This window comes from Melitaea cinxia, chromosome 6, assembly GCF_905220565.1.
Source record: "Melitaea cinxia chromosome 6, ilMelCinx1.1, whole genome shotgun sequence".
In the NCBI taxonomy this organism is placed as follows: domain Eukaryota; kingdom Metazoa; phylum Arthropoda; class Insecta; order Lepidoptera; family Nymphalidae; genus Melitaea; species Melitaea cinxia.
The window spans coordinates 9,597,244-9,610,608 of record NC_059399.1 but is presented as its reverse complement, the minus strand read 5'-3'; positions in this window follow the sequence as shown (position 1 = coordinate 9,610,608).

The window sequence follows — 13,365 nt, the reverse complement described above, 5'->3', positions numbered from 1 at the left end:
TTTTCACTTCATCATTACAGCCTATACTAAACTTATGTGTTTTGCCCATAGTCACCACGCTGGGCAGGCGGGTTGGTGACCGCGGGACTGGCTTTGTCGCATCGAAGACGCTGCTGCCCGTCTTCGGCCTGTGTATTTCAAAGCCAGCAGTCGGATGGCTATCCCGCCACCGGTCGACTTTTTAAGTTCCACGGTGGTAGCAAAACTGTGTTATCCCTTAGTCGTCTCTTACGATACCCACGGGAAGAGAGGGGGTGGCTATATTCCTTAGTACCGTAGCCACACAGTACTCTTCACTTCAAAGATTCCGAAATTCTTGAAGACAAATGTCTTTGAGCAATGAGACGTAGACGCTGACGAAGGGACTAGGTCACAAGTTTAAAGTCGCTCAACGTGTAATGGGACGGGCTACGCTTAGGGTCTCACTCAAAGATGGGATTGGAAATGAGACTATCCGCGAGAGAATGAAAGAAACGGCCATAGCCTACAGAATTAGCAAGTTGAAGTGACAGTGGGCTAGTCGCTTGTGACCGATGGGCACTGGAGCAGCCGTGTCCAAAAGTTGAAACTGCGTGTTCGCAAACTCAGTATGGGTCATCCTCTGGCCCGCTAGACTGCCGATCTACATAATATTGCTGGTGGAGGCTTAAAAAGTAAAAAAAAAAAGATTTATAAAACACAACATTTTTATTTCACTTTGGATAACAATTGACGATATCTGATTCGCGAATGTACCAATATTTAATTACTTACGTTTTATTATTTAAGAAGAAGACTGAAACTAGAAAGAATTTGACTTATTATTATTTTTATATCACTAGGTCGGCAAACAAACGTGCGGCTCACCTGATGGTAAGAGATTACCGCAGCCTATAGACACCTGCAACACCAAAAGCATCGCAAGCGCGTTGCCGACCCAATCCCCAATCCCCCCCAGGAGCTCTGGTCACCTTACTCATCAACAGGAACACAATACTGCTTGAAAACAGTATTATTTAGCTGTGATCTTCTGATAAGGTCGAGGTACTACCCCAGTCGGGCTGCTCCATATTAATTAAATGACAAGAAATGTCTCACAAAAACTGTGGTAAACTATTGACCACAATGTGACGGTATCACCATATTAGGATATCGATCACTCAAGATCCTTAGATCCTTATAAGAAAGAGGCCATAGTCTTCCTCCTAAACATAGTTGTTCAAGGCTTTTACAATTTTCCGAATAGTTATATTTAGTTTAAAAAATATATCTTCTTTTTTATGTATCCCTACTTTTATAATCCTGAAATAAAATGTCATGTCTCAATCCTGGAATTCTTATGTAAATGAAATACTCGTATATTCATGGTACTATGCATGCAATGTTATCTTATTTCTTAAACGGACCAAAATTTAAACAATAAACCCATTAAAGTATTGTTTTCAAGCACAAAGGTAATTGTCCTAAGCATTTATTCGAATTCCTATTTAAAGGCTAAACTCATTCGTACACTTGAGATAAGAACCGTGCGTAAGTGATCACTTCACACGTATACATAATCATTTTGCCTCATTTGTTCAATTTCAAACATCTAATCCCATTTTGATATAATTAATCGTTGCTACCTTATTTATGACCATATATAGTATATTTTGCTTGAAAGTCAATTTAATTAATATTATAGATTTTATTATGAAACTACCTATTGAAAGCGCTTATTATAAAAATATACGTCCTTCCCGGTTTTGCTAGTCTACGTAGAAGTCCTTTTGTTTTTTGTTAGATTAAACAGCCTATTATATTTTTCATATGAACAGCTGCTTTGAATTCTATCGTGTACTGAAATTCAATTTTTATTTCAATATATATTTTTGTACTGCATATAAATGTTTTAAGAAATTTTCTATTTGTGATTTTTAGCGAAAAATATCAGTATTATTGTTTGTTATTTACCATACTGAGGATATCTCCTTTCCAACAAAAATAGAATTATCAAAATCGGTTCATAAACAACGAAATTATTCCCGAACATACATTAATATATATATATATATATATATATATATATATATATACGGTTGAATTGAGTAACATCCTCCTTTTTTGAAGTCGGTTAAAAATAATTTAGTGGATTCGACTCTATCTTTAAACAAAATATATGCATATTTTCGTGCTGAGTATTGTTTTGTATGTATTGTGGGTGAATTAATTTTTTTATTTACAAGTATAAGTGACGGATATTTTAATATTAACACTCACTATTAAACGGATGTTTGTTTCGCATTGGGGTCAATATAACGATTTGAAGTTGTGAATAAAAAAACTTTTTAAAAAATAGCAATTTTGGAAATTAAGTATCTAGCTGATTTGTAATTTAGATTACGTTTCGTTTATTATCTAGTGTTGCTGATTTAAATTAGATAATGATTTCAATAGATATCATCAAACACATTTTTAATTAATGGTAATTACAATTTTCTTTAATCAGTCAAAATATAATTTTTATCTTCTGTTAAAAGTGTCGTGATTGCTTGATTGCTTATTCAAGTTATGTTAAATATGTTCTTATACCACTGAATAGATAAGGAATTAAATACAATAAATAAACTGGTACTAACTATGGTTTTGTGTATCATACAGTTAGTGAAGGCACCATATGGTTAAATCAGAGTTCCTGTATTGATTTCGAGGTAAATTATAGTCATATTTTTTAAATTAATATTAAAATTTGATGACTAAAATAAAATAAAAATATTTTCTTAGATAATTACTTTTTAAAATAGGCTTTATTTTTAAAATTTTGATAAATAATTATGAACACATTAAACCTATTTGCAGAAATAATTATTAAACTTTGTAACCACACACCGGAAAATAAAATAATCTAATTAAATTTTACCTATTAGAAACGAGTTTATCAGTTCGTTTTGTCCGTGCGAATCAAAAATCAAACCTTAACTTTATATCTATTTAATTTTAAATCTAATACTTCCGAAAATTTTATTCGCTAAATGCTAAAACTTGTTCATTGTAGTCATTGTAACTATTTATTTATAACGTTACTAATAAATTAATCAAGCCTCACTACAATGAACTTTTTTGTGTTTATTTAATTTACACCTTTTTATAAGTCTCTATTATTCAAATTGCACGTTAAAATAACAATAAAAAAATTTATATTTAATAATATTCATCAAATTTATGCTTGTAACAATTTGCTAACATGTTTTGTAGACTAATAATTTTGTAAAAAATGGTGACACGTTAATTAATGAATAATGAAATAATTTTAATATGATAATAGAAAATGGTTTTAGGTATAAGCAAGTTGTTAGCATTTTAATATTATGCAGCCGACGTACCATTAGACATGCCATCATAGCAAAGGGCATCAAGTATTTGCAACAAAAAACAAGGAGATAATTGTCACTTCAAGCTAATGAGAAGGATGCGTGTTATACAGAATCCATTCACCGCGTCACCTATATATAATTGAAATTACGTATATATTACTTACTAGCTGTTCTCGCGACTTCGTCCGCGTGGAATTTAACAAAAAAGTTATTGTTCAGTTTGCAGAGTTATAAAATAAATAAATTTCTAAAATAAAATGAGCCTGTGTTACTCCTTATTACATCAGCTATCTGCTAGTGAAAGTCCCGTCAAAATCGGTCCATGAGTTTCAGAAATAGCCGGAACAAACAAATAGACAGACAGACTGACAAAAATTGTAAAAAATGTTATTTTGGTATATGTGCCGTGTATACATCCATATGCATTTAGTAAAAAGCGGTTATTATACTGTAGAAGCAGACACTCCAATTTGATTTATTTGTATAGATTGATTTGATATTTCATCTTTACATAATAATAAAGTGGCAGGAAAGTCAAAACTGTACATTGAGTATTTTTTGTAAAGAATACTTGGGGTGTGATCTACAATCTATACCGAAGCTAAAAATATAGTTTTTAGAATTTTTTTCTGTTTGTCTGTATGTATGTCCGGGATAAACTCAAAAAGTACTGCATGGATTTACTTCAAATTAAATCAAAACATATAGGCTACATATTATCACGCTATCACCTACGGGGAACGAGCAGTGAACCTTTATTTCTTCAACGCATTCTGTAACAATGTGTAATCTAATGACGCATATTTTAATGTTGTTGTTATTATGTCAATAACCATGCTATAAGCTAGCTTCACACTATAAATAAAAACATTCTAAAGTATATTTAGTATCAGGATGCACCCGTGCGAAGCCAGGGCGGGTCGTTAGTTTAACAATATATATATCATTTTTTACATTATTTATTTGTCTAAATATACTGTATGTGCTTAAATAAAACTGTACACCTAAATCATCTCCATATTGTACCATTTCCAAGGCCGCATTTTGTACTTATCTCCTGTTTTTATTTTTGTAATTTTGCTTACTCTTGGTGTACGATAAAGACATTTTATTATTACTATTGTTGTTAGTACTATTATTATTATATAACGCATTAATTGTAAGCCGAAACGATGTCTTTGTTACTCAGTTAAGTATATTATAAACATTATTAAATTTCCAATAGTAGGTATAATAAATGTACCCGTATAAAATAAATTAGCAATTTTTTTTTATTAATAATAAATCTAAATTATTGTAATTTAGATTAGAGAGATTCTAATTTTATTTTAAATATCTAAATTACCTACGTATATTTTAAAATCTGTTATTTAGAATATTGATAAAGATATGTTAAAGTCTTAGAATAATGATACCTACATAGCGTACAGTGGGTATTGGCTTTGTCGTGAAATTTTAGACTGACCGAATTTTACATGTAAAGTTGTCACAGTAATAAAGTGACACTCCTATAAACGGACAATGTATATACTATGTATCTATGTATCGTTTGTTTTAGTACGTATGTTTTTAAATTTTAATTCATTATACGATTTTTTTGTAAATAGACAAGAGTACGAAAAAAACACAGGATACTTATGTTTGTATTATTTTTATGCATTGTAACAATTATCATTTAAAAAATTAGGGACAAATAAAAAATAAACATATACTTGAAACAAGATTTAGTTTTGAAAATAATAATTTTTATTTTCTTGAGCAAAATAATTATGTTTTTTATACTAAAACTATTATACATAAATTTGTATTCAAGAACGATTGCAGAAACCTGATTCCAGTTTGCACTATGTCCATAAAATACTCATGAATCTTCTTAAAACTTTACGTACGTTATTTAACAAAACGCTGACATTTCGACTCCCATCTGACGATTACTAAGAGCTACATAAGCGTGCGAGCGTGTGACATTCATATTAGGTACCTACATTTAACATCAAAATACATATATACAACATCCTTACGCATCCATTTGTCCTTTAACTTTATAAACTCGTATAGAGTGTTAAGTTTGTTATAATCACGAAAAACCAGTAAATGGTTAAACAGTTGCAGATTTAGAAAGAATAATGAACTCTGAACTTTACTATACCCCCTTACTTGAATATTGCGACGATGTCCTAATATGCCTTTATGATTATTTGCTTATTTTAAAATTAGAATTTAAACTTAAATTCCAGCTTACGATAATATTCATAAAATTTCAAAGTAATTATGTAATTTTGCTCGTTAGATGCGAAACAAATTAAATTGGAATAACTTGTTTTTATGCTTGCAGTTTTTTACTAATAGATTATGTCAAAACTAATTATTTTTATGTATTATTAATTTGTAATTTATAAATCATGCCATATTTACTGACAACAATTTTGAAAATTATATAATGTAATATTTTTATTGTCTTAGAGATATATATTTTCATCGCCTAATATTTTTTTCTATGCGTGACGATAAGTAGTAATGACTTTATACTATTCAGACTCAACTATATGCCGTAACTGTTCCGCCCGTAAAAATGATAAATCTCCTTGTGCCATGAATTCCACCTTAAATTAAAAAATTGCACTAGAAAAAAAACCGTTCTAATGCAAAATATAGAAATGAGCTTTGCGAAACCAACAGAGAAATATGTATGGAGGTTCGCAATCGTTAAAATAAGTGTGTAGAGATGAAAACGAAAGTTAAATCTATAAATCCGTCTCACAAGAAGATTCCAGTAAAGTTTGATTTTTTTCATCATCACTAGAAGTTGGTAAACCTCGTCAAATCAATTCCCAAAATTAAGATCTTAATGCATTAAATCACTGTTTTTTGTCAACGATAATACAACTAAACTATAATATTATAAATACCAAAAATCAGCTTTCTTTTTTGCCGACCTCTTTTCTGATACTTCTGCTTTCTTCTTAGTAAGTTAATCGAAAGTGATGTTAAGAGTAAAATTCTCGCAATTAAGTCTAACTCAATTGGATCGGATGACATTAGTCGTACTATGGATTATCCCTCTTATTAACATCCTATGTCCCATTTTTAGCACATTTATTTTTAACTTCGCCATCTCCACTAGTTCTGTGTAATTCCTCTTTGGGAATCCCTGTTCTATATCCGAGTTCCGTTCTATTTCCATTCTCCCATTTCTCTCTAAAGCTGTTGGACATTTTATACATCAGCAACTTAGCCATTTCCTCTTTAAATAAAATCGCGTCAATCCTTTTCAATCCGCTTTTCGTCCATATCATAATATTACATCTGCACTGGTCTAAATATATGCGATCGAATATGGACAATCAAAAGGTTACGGTATTGACGCTGCTAGATTTTAGTAATGCGTTCTATACCGTAGACTTTTATTTGCTAATCGGTACACTGCGAATCTTTAACATATCTCCTTAGGCTACTCACTTTTTCACTGACTATTTGCAAGATTGCCGTTAGCGAGTCAAAACCTATGAATCGTTTTGTAGCTGGGGTAAGATCAATGCTGGTGTACTGAAAGGTGGTATATTGTTTTCTCTTTTATTTTCTATCTTCATTAACTCAGTCACTAACGTTATATCACTATTATTATCCTGACGATCTCCAAAATCTACATTCACTATACCATTGTAGAATTACCAGAGATTACTTGACAATTTTTTTGTCTACCAACGTTCTATGTTGTCGACAAATACATATGTCTATGTAATTGCAGTCGGTTTTCTTTTTGGTTTGTGAGCGATTACAATAATTAAGAAATTCGTCAAACAACACATTCGTAAAATAGATGAAATTTAATCCTTACCGTTAGATATCTGGTCATATGATTATCTTCTTATGTGAAACTGTAAACCTAATCAATATATCATCTCCTTTGCCCAAAGGTTGCCTGGAAGAGATTGCCTTTAGCGAATAATAAAATTGATAATGTTACTTTTTTCTTGATGTTTCAAAGCCAGTAGTTGGATGGTTATCCCGCCATCGGTCGACTTTTTAAGTTCCAAGGTAGTAGTGGAACTGTGTTATCCCTTAGTTGCCTCTTACGACACCCACGGGAAGAGGGGGGGTGGCTATATTTTTTGATATTTGATTTGGCCGAAGACGGGCAGCAGCGTCTTCGGTGCGATAAAGCCAGCCCTGCGGTCACCAACCCGCCTGCCCAGCTTGGTGACTTTTTTTTTTATTTTTATACATAGATAGGCTGGCCGTTTGACCGCTATTTCACCTGACTGAAACGGCTAGACCGATTTTAAGGAAATTTTCACTGACAGATAGCTGTTGTAATAACGAGTAGTTTAAGCTACTTTTATTTTAAAAATTTATTTATTTCTTAACTCTACGAACTGAACAATAACTTATTGATAAATTCCACGTGGAATAATTTCCAAAAGTATTAAAAAAAACTTGTTCGTCTATTTACTTGCTCGTCTGACTGAATATCGGTTTATTTTCTTTTTTTCATATATTATTTAGATGTGTTATCTGATACAATAGATGCTATTATTTATTCTATCGAGTAGACAGCCAAATGAAATTGGTTGTTAAAGCAAATATTTATAAGCAAGTTTGAGGCACCGACATCATAATTATTCATTAAAATCTAAGGATCCTCTTATTTTCGTTGTTGAGATAGAAAACACATGTAAATAAATCACCCATTTTGACATCTCATCCTGTGAAACTAATAATTATTTATTTAAATGATGACTAAGAATTAAAATATGGAACATTTATAGCTCGTGTGAACTCATTAATAATTGATGTAACCCGGATGCCTACAGAATGTCATTCATAAGACATAATCATATGTTTTATTACATAGTCAGTATACATATATTTTCCGAATTTGTCTACGATATAAACTGTTAAAACTGTTTAAAAAAGATTCTAAGTCACACTGTAATCATTTTTTAAAATACACCTTATTACACATTAAACTTAAAATTGCACCAATTAACAAAATGTTATTGTACTTAAACAAAATATGATTTAGTAAAATTATAAAAGATGTACGTTTATTACATTTTTAAACCAACTCTTCAACTTCACCGTTCGTTTGTCCATCACACCATCATAGCATCTTCCAATGATTTGTCTATTGTATGTATTTCTGCTGTGTGGTTACGGCAGTAAGGAATGTAGCCATCCCCTCTCTTCCCGTGGGGGTCGTAAGAGGCTACTTTGGATCTTAAAAGCCGACCGATGGCAAGATAACCATCCAACTGCTGGCTTTGAAATACACAGGCCAAAGACGGGCAGCAGCGTCTTCGGTGCGACAAAGCAGCCTTGCGGTCACCCACCCAGCGTGGTGAATATGGGCAACACACGTGAATTCGCGCCATTTTTGGTGCGAACTTGTGGAGGCCTGTGTCCAGCAGTGGACTGCGATAGGCTGAAGTGATTATGATGATGATAATGTATTTATGTTCATGTATGTATATTTATTACTATTTCACGCAAAAACTACTGGATGGATTTTAATGAAACTTGGTACGTAGATAGCTGGAGATCTATAATAACATATGCTATACTTTTTATCCCAACGTTCTCACAGGATTAAAAATTACGTGGGTGAAACCGCATGGTGTAGCTAGTAATAACATACAATAAAAAATTGTCTGTAAAGTTGGTTTACGGACGATAGTTACAACAGTCAGCGACAACGTCATAACAAAACATCTCCTCGGACGCATAGGCCAACCGAATGGAAGAGAGGTAGATGCGGCGCAAGCGTACAATGAACAAAACGGGGCAATGAACGTAACAATGATTCTTCATTTTTCATGCATGCAGCTGGTGCTCATCGATTTATTAGACGTTGTCACGTCAAAAAATTATAGCGTCGCTATAGAAGAAAAGTAGTTACTTGTTTTAGCTCGATTTCGAAAATATGCATGTTATGTTAGGAGATGAATTCTAATTTGCACTTGATCAGTTTTTAAAAACATTTCAAGCATAATATTGTTTTGAATAAAAAATTCAACTATCATAAATCTCGGGGTCTGTAATAGTCGTTTATTTATATCTTTGACATTTCGTCTTTAGTTTGGTCCTTGTTAAATTATAATTTTTAATAATGTGAACATTAGTGCATATATATATATATATATTAGTTTCTATAACCTATTTAAACCTATCAAGTATAACAATTTTTAAATACAAATAGTTTGTTAACTATTAGCAGATTTATATTATTACAAAGTATAGTAACAAAGTAAAAAATACATCAATTGCTAGCTTACATTTTATTTTAGGATAAGATTGTAGTTGTACTTTTTAAAATTAATAGGATTTCTAAAGAAATTTTAATAATTGACTTGACAATTAAATGATCAATAATAAGTAAATGAAAAATTTATCCTGAAGGATAAATACAAACAAACAAACTCTTAATCTCTTTTAATATAGACTTTATCAATCTACATAATAATATACAGGTATATATAGTCTATCCTATCTATACTCGTATATCTACTATTCTATTAATAAGAAAAAATATCGTATTGTTTGAAAAATAAAAAAATACAGTGAAGATTTATGTAACAGCCATACAATAACTGTTTTATTTTTATTGTTTTTTTTTTTGATATTTTTCATTCTTGTATATTAACACAAATTTAGTTACACACAGATACTTATTGATAAATTATTCAAATTAATAATTCTGCTCAAAGAAGACATTTCTATTATACTCATACGCATATTTTACGATATATAATATTGAAAATAAATCAATCAATATTTCTATTGTTATTTCTTTACTTAAAAATAAAATTTGATCACTATCATAAGTTTCTTTTATAGATCAATTTATCGATCAACTGACAATATTCTAATACTAATCACATTTAAACGAAATTTTGAAAGTATGGCAAAGCACTGGTTCTTTTCACTTTTTTCTCTGGGTCGGGTCTACAAGAATCTTTATTACTGTCATCATCATCATCATCATCATCATCATTTCAGCCTATTGCAGGCCACTGCTAGACATAGACCTCCCCAAGTTCGCGCCAAAAATGGCCTGACCTAATGTAAGTTGCCCATAGTCACCACGTTGAGCAGGGTTGGTGACCGCAGAAATAACTTTGTCACACCGAAGACGCCGTTGCTCGTCTTTGGTCTGTGTATTTCAAAGTCAGGAGTTGGATGGGTATCCCGCCATCGGTCGGTCGGCTTTACAAGTTCCAAGGTGGTAATGGAACTGTACTATCCCTTAGTCGCCTCTTACGACACCTACGGAAAGAGAGGGGGTGGCTATATTATTTAATGCCGTAGCCACACAGCTCCAAGTTCTATTGAAGATAATTTAAAATTCCGGTTAGTGAATAAAAACTCTGATATTCAGAGCCTTAATGGTCGAATAAAACCATATATATATATATATTATAAGGTATATATAAATATAGGAGATGAAACCAAATACACCATGCTAGCTACTTCAGTTGCTAGTTCGCGTATATTTGTGTACTAATATATATATATATATATATATATATATATATATATATATATTGATAAGTAAAGAGATCTTTCCTCAAATCTTTTATTTTTAAGAGCAGTACAATATAGAAAATTAAATATAATATTATTTTATTTGATAAATACACCTCACTCATACTCTTGTATATTTTTTCACCTATGTAATAATATGCTTTCAAATACTTTTTAAAAGTATTATATTATTTATTATTATTTTTTTTAAATATTTTATCACCTTTGTGTAATTATACCTTTGTGTTTTGATCCTGTACTATTATGGGCGATTAACGATTTACAAAATTAAAATCTATTGTAATTTCAAACTTAAATAAAGCTTGACGCAAGCTGTATTTAGTTATTATAGATTTCAACGTGTAAATTTGTGGAAGGGTTCGAGATACGTAAACAAATTATTCCATATTTGGCTAAAGTACCGAAGTTATATAGAACAACCTAAAACGAGTAAATAGGTATTATGTACGAAGTCTTCACCTAACGTGGTGTATATATGAACTGGTACAGAGGTAATATTCCTTTTACTTTAATTATAACTATATTACGTTTAACTAAAAGATAGACAAGAGCCTGATTTGTATAGAGTTCTATTAAAAGAATAGTCTAGTTCAATTTAACGTGTTTAACATAAGTGATTCAAACCAGTATATCTTCTTAATCAATTTTAATAGACGCATTGGAACACGGAAGCTTCCATTCATTTAAATTTAATGGTAACTACAACACAATTTTCATCGAACGTCGTATTATCATAATACCTATTTCTACTAACTAACTGTAGCTTTACCTACTTGAAAGAAAATAAGTTTGCAAATATGTACATGTTCGATACAATAAATATTTTATATCTATGCTGAAATCAATATTATAATCTTTATCAAGTCGAACCAAAATTTATGCGAAATTGAAGCATGCCAAAACATTCGATGTTTGAATGACTTTTTTGATGAACGTATTGAGTTTTAGATTTTATGTTTATTCCTATAATAAAATTATAGCTCATCGTCTTGAATCTAAATTTCGTCGATTTCGATAAAATTCGATGTTTGGATGGCACAATCGATATTAAAGCAAAAAATGTATTTTTTAACTTTTCTCTGTTTGGCTGCCTGTATTTTTGTTTCGCATTATTCTAAAATTACTGAATAAGTTTATAAAGGGACTAAATGCCTGGACAAAATTCGTTCTGTCAAAAGTTAAAACTATTTTTTTTTTTTTACTTTTATTATTAAAATATTCCGTGGGCCTTAAGGAACATACAGAAAAATAAATTTGTCGAATTGGTCGAGCCATTCTCGAGTTATGCGCTTAGCGAAATTCATTTTTATTTATATAGATTATTTGAGATAACAATTTTTTTTTTTTTTTTAGAAGAAGAAGAGTCGAACTTTGTACTTACAACTAAGTGCAAATGGCTTTGTAAAGCGTAAATACGCTTAGCCTGATTAGATTAAGTTTTGTTTGTTAGAAAATATTTTAAATATTGTTCTTGTAATTTGCTAATTATTAAACAATTAATGACTTCCAACGGCATCCTAGCACGGATGATTTTACACACGTCATGAAGAAAGGAGAAAACACGAAAGATTTGTTAAAATAAAATTGATCGTTAACCTTTTTTCTCACTGACATTTAACTTATTTTCTAGTAAAATTATGCTATGCAATGAATCATTCAGAGATGGAAGATATTCAGATATGCTCTAGTATTAAGTACATGTCTTTAAAGATGACAGAGTTTTTACAACTCGTAGCTACAACTTCATTTATTTTTATAATTCTTTTCATTTAAAAAAAATAAACAAAATTAAGAAACTTTTTGTGCGTATCTTACACATACAGTACAAATAAACACAATCCCATGATTGCACATTTTTAGTATTTGATAGTTGAAAATATGATATTCTGATACAATACAGTATGGTTTCTTTACTTTTAATGTAGAGATTAGAGTAATAATTAAAGAATTCACGCCTAAAGTTACAATCTTTTATATTTATCCCTTATAGTTAACCATTCATTTAAAAGGACTAAACGCCTACAAAAAAATTTAGCAAATACATTTTGATGAAATATAAAGTTGCAGAACTTCAGCGTAACTAATTGTTACATTTTTACGTTATACAATACATTACCCAAGCAGTCTACCTGAATTACTTTCTTACCTTTACTGTTCATCTTTTAGTGCGAAATTAATAAGTAATTACTTCTTAATCAGAAGCTAGGTTAAAAATTAATTTTATATTATTCAATATAATAAACGTATTCATTTATAAACGTCGATTCGATATTAGATCCGTTTTGATTATTCCGTCTATTGCAAAGAAGTTCATCTACTAATTTCGGTTTTAGATAATTTATAAGGTCTTCGTTGAGATAAATCTTTTTAGAACCAGTTATAATAAATTTCTGTATGATTGCGTAATCGCTGAATTGTGATGAGCACCGTCCAGCCGCGTGGGTTCAGCTGCCTCATGTCTTAGATCAAAGTGACACTAATAAAAACC